This window comes from Aegilops tauschii, chromosome 2, assembly GCF_002575655.3.
Source record: "Aegilops tauschii subsp. strangulata cultivar AL8/78 chromosome 2, Aet v6.0, whole genome shotgun sequence".
Taxonomy (NCBI): Eukaryota; Viridiplantae; Streptophyta; class Magnoliopsida; order Poales; family Poaceae; genus Aegilops; species Aegilops tauschii.
In genome coordinates, this window is record NC_053036.3 from 86237603 (window position 1) to 86245869 (window position 8267).

The 8267-nt window shown below is 48.8% G+C and overlaps 1 pseudogene; it reads right to left on the reverse strand.

Annotated features, from left to right (window-relative positions):
• Positions 1-4127: 4127 nt before the first annotated feature.
• On the reverse strand, positions 4128-7638 carry LOC109748325 (L-type lectin-domain containing receptor kinase SIT2-like; annotated as a pseudogene).
• Positions 7639-8267: the final 629 nt, after the last annotated feature.

Sequence of the window (8267 nt, forward strand, 5' to 3'; positions counted from 1 at the left end):
GAAGATACTAATTATACCTAGCCTCCGCAACAACAAAATGTCCTACAGACATTGCAGATGCACACAATCCTACAACAAAAAAGAAGAAGAAAAATAAAACTAAAGATCCCACTACGGTGATGAAAACCATGTAGCTGCAACACAAACCACTGTGAAGCCATCCCCCGGAGTTTAAATTCTCCAAAAGTGACGTCTCCAAAAAGGAAACAGTGCACAAGCGCCGCCGATCATAGATCTCAGATTTTCACCCTCGAGAAAGTCCGCGCTCTCAAAACAAATGCCTTCAACAAGGCCATTGCCAGGCACAACCACTTAAGGCCAGACCCTGGATTTTCACCTTGAAAGATAAGACAATGTTCTCCTCCTATTCTACCGCCCCCGCTTGCTGATGCCACTACTAAAAGTCAAGAAATACTAAGTAAAGTCCTCATCACTTTGAAGACTTGGTCCGCTGTTACAAGACCTCACCCGCCATGAAATTCTCAACCACTATCTTCACCAAGGAAATCGAAACACCGACATGTCCCATGATGACGACACACAACGAAGCTTCACGTGACTCCCTCCTGAAGCTGCACGGCCAGAAATATGGGTTCACACAACCGAACCCTATCTGATCCAGCAATCCACAGGCATCAGGCGCCCAACGAAGATCGCCGGTGGAGCCTTCCGGAACTTGTCACGCTGGAGACTTTATGGCGGCGGATAACTTTGTTGGAAATATGCCCTAGAGGCAATAATAAATGGTTATTATTATATTTCTTTGTTCATGGTAATTGTCTATTATTCATGCTATAATTGTATTGTCCGGAAATCGTGATACATGTGTGAATACATAGACCACAACCTGTCCCTAGTAAGCCTCTAGTTGACTAGCTCGTTGATCAACAGATAGTCACGGTTTCCTGACTATGGACATTGGATGTCATTGATAACGGGATCACATCATTAGGAGAATGATGTGATGGACAAGACCCAATCCTAAGCATAGCATAAAAGATCGTGTAGTTTCGCTTGCTAGAGCTTTTCCAATGTCAAGTATCTTTTCCTTAGACCATGAGATCGTGCAACTCCCGGATACCGTAGGAGTGCTTTGGGTGTGCCAAACGTCACAACGTAACTGGGTGACTATAAAGGTGCACTACGGGTATCTCCGAAAGTGTCTGTTGGGTTGGCACGGATCGAGACTGGGATTTGTCACTCCGTATGACGGAGAGGTATCTCTGGGCCCACTCGGTAATGCATCATCATAATGAGCTCAATGTGACTAAGGCGTTAGTCACGGGATCATGCATTGCGGTACGAGTAAAGAGACTTGCCGGTAACGAGATTGAACAAGGTATTGGGATACCGACGATCGAATCTCGGGCAAGTAACATACCGATTGACAAAGGGAATTGTATACGGGATTGACTGAATCCTCGACATCGTGGTTCATCCGATGAGATCATCGTGGAGCATGTGGGAGCCAACATGGGTATCCAGATCCCGCTGTTGGTTATTGACCGGAGAGGCGTCTCGGTCATGTCTGCATGTCTCCCGAACCCGTAGGGTCTACACACTTAAGGTCCGGTGACGCTAGGGTTGTAGAGATATATGTATGCAGAAACCCAAAAGTTGTTCGGAGTCCCGGATGAGATCCCGGACGTCACGAGAGGTTCCGGAATGGTCCGGAGGTGAAGAATTATATATAGGAAGTCCAGTTTCGGCCATCGGAAAAGTTTCGGGGGTTATCGGTATTGTACCGGGACCACCGGAAGGGTCCCGGGGGTCCACCGGGTGGGGCCACCTGTCCCGGAGGGCCCCGTGTGCTGAAAGTGGAAGGGAACCAGCCCCTAGTGGGCTGGGGCGCCCCCCTTGGGCCTTCCCCATGCGCCTAGGGTTGGGAACCCTAGGGGGGGGGGGAGTTTCCCCTTGCCTTGGGGGGCAAGGCAACCCCTTCCCCCCCTTGTGGCCGCCGCCCCCCTTGAGATCCCATCTCTTGGGGCTGGCGCACCCCCCCAGGGGCCTATATAAAGGGGGGGGAGGGAGGGCAGCAATACAACAGCCTTGGGCGCCTCCCTCCTCCCCTGCAACACCTCTCTCTCTCTCGTAGAAGCTCGGCGAAGCCCTGCAGGAGACCCGCTACATCCACCACCACGCCGTCGTGCTGCTGGATCTCCATCAACCTCTCCTTCCCCCTTGCTGGATCAAGAAGGAGGAGACGTCGCTGCACCGTACGTGTGTTGAACGCGGAGGTGCCGTCCGTTTGGCACTCGGTCATCGGTGATTTGGATCACGGCGAGTACGACTCCGTCATCCACGTTCATTGGAACGCTTCCGCTCGCGATCTACAAGGGTATGTAGATGCACTTCTTTCCCCTCGTTGCTAGTAGACTCCATAGATGCATCTTGGTGAGCGTAGAATTTTTTTAAATTATGCTACGATTCCCAACAAACTTTTCTTAGAGCATGTGATGCGGAGCATCCTACAGTCATCCCCATGGACCCACCTTCGTCTCCCCAAGTGCCAAGTGGACGATGACACAAGCACGCGCAAGAGCACTCGAGACCGAGGTGATATCGCCCCTTAGTGACCTTCCATATGACCCACGTGAGACATGATTACTACCTTAAGCTGGAATGCTATGTGTGCTTAGGTATGAAGAAGGCCACCTCGGAGATGCTTGGGATGAAGACCAAGTCCCCAAGTACACGGACAAAGAGGCTCGACAAAGAAGACCATCAAGATTCTGCAGGACCCAGACATTCGGGCCCTGGCACGGACATCCGGCCCCTGATGGATCCACCTATAGCACAGAGACATCAGCTAGAGAACTACAGGACCTGAACATCCAGCCCGACCAGCCCCCCGACGACACCCAAAAGCAACAGAAGCCGAGCCATCACAAGCCGGACATCCTGCTCCCTCTGAGCCACAGGACATCTAGCCCCCAGCCGGACATCCGGCACCTGCCTGTGCATAGAGACCGGTCCAAAGGCCCATGTACCCCTTCCATTCGTCCCAACTTGTACCAGCACTATATACCCCCTCCTCCTTCTAGGGCCAGCAAAGGTTAGATCTCATTTAGTTAGAGCTTTGCTCATCCACTTACCACTCCCATGGAGTTCAAGGGCTCCATGTGAGAAGATCCCCCAAGTGGATTCAATACCCCTTCATGGAAGATCCTTTTAGAATTCAAGACCTCTCTCCTCCAAGGATTAGATGAACTTGCTACCTTTGTGTCCTCTTGTGTTAACTTTGGATCTTTGTAGCTCCTTTATGTGTATGTGGATTTAGCATATGTGTGATCGGATTTCGTTGATTGAGTGATTTCTCTCTCGTGTTTTTCGTGTTCTTCCTCGTTCCCCTCCAAATCGTGAAAGATCGGCCAAAAGGGGTTCCACCCCACATCAACATGGTCAATAGAAGAGCCGGCTACTGGCTCTATACTCATGCCATGACATAGCCATTGTAAAAAATAATCTCATATAATAAGCCTGGATGTAAGTTGGCTGTAGCAATTAATATTTGCATGCATGGGTAAGAAGGCAATTGATTGGAAGTGAGAAAGCAACGCCCAACTTTTAGCGCTTTACAAGAGCTGCATGCATTTTTCTCTCTCGTGTGGAGTGCTATAGCCTGGCGAGTTGCTGAAGCGCGTGCGTCCTTCTCTTCCTTTCATTCTCTCCTCTAGCTAGTATTTTTTGCTGACCTGGATGGCTTATAGCCTGCCGACTCAGACCTATTATACTTGCTCTTATTGGTCCCATGGTAGACACCCTTATTGTGGGGTTTGGGTGTCTTGCAGTAGATGGTACATTATGATGACGATTGTTTTGATCTTTGTACTGACTATGAGTGTCATGTTTGAGCACTTTGTACGTGAATATAATCATGTGGCTCATGAACTGCTAGTTTAACTAGGGTTCATCCAACTAATTTAACATGCGTATAAATTTAATTTAGTGTCATTGCTAATGAGGTGTTCATCATTTAGTGTTTAACTGCATATCAATAATAAATTGTTAAAGCATAGATCCAGAATGAGAAGAACCTGAGTACTCAAACTTGAACAAGCAAAAAAATAATATATTTTAATGCAAATAGTCTATGTTGGAATTTTCTAAAGAAATAAAACTTTATAAATGTCAAAGAAACTTCCATATATCTAGTTATAACTTACAAGGATATACATGTTGGAGACAAGTACCATCCAGTCCAACTCAATTGTTTTGACACAACATGAACCTTGTCACCTTCCTCCGGAGAGATTAGAAACGACACTCATGCTCGACGACGACATATATGACATTACATTTTGGTTAACAAACTCTGAGTTATACATCTGCTCCAGCTTGGTTGAAGTTCGATATGTTGCGGACAAGTCTGGGAGGAGCACATCACCGTCGAGGTACTGCAAGACTTGTCGCATGGTTGGCCTTGCATTTGGTAGTGGGTGAGAGCACGGAAGCCCGAGTTTTAGCACTAGAGACACCTGGTCAAGACTAAACATATTTGGCATCCTAATGTCTGCCGCCTTAGTGATGCAACCCTTATGCCAATGGTCGACAACCCAATCCATGAGCACTACTACGTGGTTATTTCGCTCATCTTGCTCAACCGGCCTCCGCCCACATGCGACCTCTAGAAGGAATGCCCCGAAGGCAAACATATCAGTAGATGGGGTTACCTTGCCGGTGTGTCCTAGTTCAGGAGCTAGGTAACCCATAGTACCAACAACATGTGTGGTTTGTGCATCCGACCCATGGTCATAAAGCCTAGCTAGGCCAAAATCCCCTAACCTCCCATTCATCTCGCCATCCAAGAGTACGTTGCTTGCTTTGACATCCCGATGGATGACAATTTGCTCCCAATCCTCGTGGAGGTATGATAATCCCGAAGCCACTCCCCTGATGATGTGGAATCTTTGAGGCCACTCCAGTGTACCCTTGCTACGAACGTATAGATATTTATCCAGGCTACCATTTGGCATGTAATCATAGACCAAGATAAATTCTCCCTTTCGTGGGGAATAACCGAGCAACGGCACCAGATTGCGGTGGCGCAGGCTTCACATGCTTGCAACCTCCGTGATAAACTCCTTCATCCCTTGAATTGACTCATGCGACACCCTCTTCACGGCGACCTCCATGTGAGACTTGCGAAGCACGCCCTTGTAGACGCTTCCAAAGCCTCCAGCTCCGAGTAGGTTCTTCTGGCTGAACCCCTTGGTCGCTTGAAATAAGTCCTTGTAAGAGAATCGGTGCGGCCCAAATGCTTTCTCCCAGTCCTCGTGGACCTCCGCGTACCTGAGACGCCTTCGAACCAAAATGTAAACAATGATGCCCATGGATAAAACCGTTGTGGAGGATGCTATGGGTAGCACGATCTGCAACACTTTGGACTGTGACTTGGGTCCGATCGGCGGCAAGGCATGCAATGACAAGATATTCAACATCGGAGCTAGCCTGTCCAGCGCGAAGCTCCAACCAACGACAAAGTGGCGTGTGAAGAGGACTCCCGTTGCCGAGGAGAACCCAACGTAGGCCATGTCCTGCACCACGGTCGAGAGGTCCACGATGGTACGTAGCAGGGGCTTCTTGGGCTTGTCTATGCCAAGGGGAGCCATGGTCACGGTGATCTCTGTGGCAGAGGCATAGTAGTCCACCCATACCTGCATGAGACATGTTTTTGTAAATCCAGGTAGATATGCGCCTGTGTGTTCATAATCATAGGGATGAGTGTATGTGCATATGTATGAGCGTCCGTGTTTGTACTGTGTTCAGAAAAAAATCTAGATGCATTGCACATTCGATACATAGTAAAATCTGAAAATAGCAAACAAAAAAAATATTTTGAAATTTTGTCGCTTCAGATGCACAAATATTTGAGGTGCTCCTTGAATGTCATTTTTCCATCAAATTTTGCATATCTAAACCATTTGAGCATCTACAAAGCCAAGACATTTCAGATTTTCTTTGAACTATTTGTTTTGACCGAAGATTTCCATACCTGCATTGCCTTCCGGCTGATGAGGCTTAGGTTGAGGAACCGGGCCGTGGCATCGTCGTAGTAACCAGCATCGGCGGAATCTCGGGACACCATGCTATCCAGGTCGACGCCGACATGGTTGCCGTTTAAGTCGTGGCACTCGGAGTTGTGGAGGGTGTCCAACTCTTTTTTTTTTTGTTTGTTTGTTTTTGCGGGTGGAGGGTGTCCAACTCCACGGCGAGGGAGCGCTGTAGACAGCACCTCCTTGGACGTGGTGATGAAGAAGGCCATGCCAGGGCTGCTCAGGTCGATGTACTGCCCGAAGATGGCAAAGACGAAGGTCGTGGAGAAGGAGCGCGCGGCCCGGAACGGGACAGGAGACGGGTGGAAGGCGTGCCCTTTCTGCTGGATGGTGCCGTTGGTCAGCATGAGGAGGCCGTTGGGCGTGACCTTGGCCACACCGTCGAGAGTGAGGTTCGTGCCGGCAAAGCCATTGTAGGCGAACTGCCAACCGTCGTCGCTGCCGACCGTGGCCGCGAGACCGCGATCGGCAGCCACAAGGAGAAGGAGCAGAGTGACCAAGTGGTGGAAAAGCTCGAGAGGCATGGTTTGTGCGTCAATTTGCTCGGCGTCAAGAAACGCTCCGCCTCCTTGGTAGGAGTACTTGATTGATTCGGGTCTAGATTGTGAACCGCGAATCCTTTGTTTTAATCTTGGAGAAGTGACGTGATCAACGGAAAGCTCTGTCGTCGGTGTGAACGCCGGCGGGGGATAATATCTAGGGAGCTCCGTGGCTGGCGTGAGCCGGCGACCCATTCCATTCCATTCCACGCCCGCCTACCGGCTGAAAGGCATGGATGGACGCAACGGAAGGGCCTCAGTGTTGAGCTCTCGCTCGCTCATCCATGGCTTTCGATCGGAATCAAAAAGCAAGAATCCTTCCTTCCTTTCATGCATACTAGACTACTGCTACTACTGTAGTAGCCAGCGTTTCCGGAATTTTTAACCAAAGCCTGCCAGATTCAATCAAAGCAAACATGCTCCTACGTCAAGGTGGATAGCTAGGACAAGAAAGAGAGGCGCGCCTGCTAGCTTGTGTACCTGTACCGCTGCCGTCCTTCGTTGCCTGCGGGCGACACCATCTAATCCGCGCCACACCACACCAGTGAACCAAAGCCACTGCACCAGCGCTTCGCCGGCCAGCACTTGGTCCACAAAACCTCGTCGCCAACAGAGGATCATCCGCATCGCCTCGCCTCGCCGTCGGCCAAGCCTCAAGTCGCACACGCACCCCGCACGCGGATGGATGACCTTTTCTAGTATATATAGACATGGTCTTAGAAGGCATTGTAGAGAGAAGGAGGAGGTCGTGGATCATGCTAGTGCGTTCAATGACGCGGTGATGACGATGACAACACACGAGCAGCCGATTCAATGAAATGAATTGGAATGATTCCTAGGTCATTTTTAATGACGCCGCCCGTCCGTTTCCAAGGAGGGGATTCTGATCGCTAGAGATCCGTCCGTTTGTTTCCGTGGGAGACTTTGACAGTAGGCCCCCACACACCCGACCCAGAGTGTACGTCCCGTATTACATACACAGACTTCTAAAGAAAAAACTAAACACGTTTTATTTATTACATACGCAGACGAGGAGCCCAAAGCTTGGTGTTGACCAAGCATCACATGAGCTCCGGCGGTGGGTGGCTAGCAGGATTTACTTCCAAAGGGTTAATAATCTTCTTTGATCCTGGCAGCTACTTAAGCTAGCAGATTTGTGGTGAGATTTTGGAGTAGAGTATTGTTTTTTGACTAGATTCGGCAACGCGTGGAACAACTTTTCACTAGATTAGGTTTTGCACAGCATAAAAGCACGACATTTTTTGTGTGTGTGCGTGTGAGGCAGATGAACATTCTTTACTGTTTTGTTTTGCGAGCCAGATGAACGGATTGTAACCATAAGACATGATCTCCTTCCCTTATAATAATACAAGTAATAGTTAGCACAAGACATGAAAAGTTATCAAACCTTTGGATTCCAACATGGTACAAACACAATTTTTTTCAATGATTTCAACTTCTTTCTTTCCTTCAGAAATGCATACAAAGCAGTGTACTGTACTCTACACTCATGCAATCAACAAGGATTATGAAGCTGTCCCTTGGGAATCCAGACACACTCTAAGAATTCCTTCCATCATTTGTAAATCATTCAAAAATCAAAACCATTCTAACAAGTTGCGCAACAACATCAACCTAGCTCTTGACCACATTTCTTAAGGCAACAAACAAG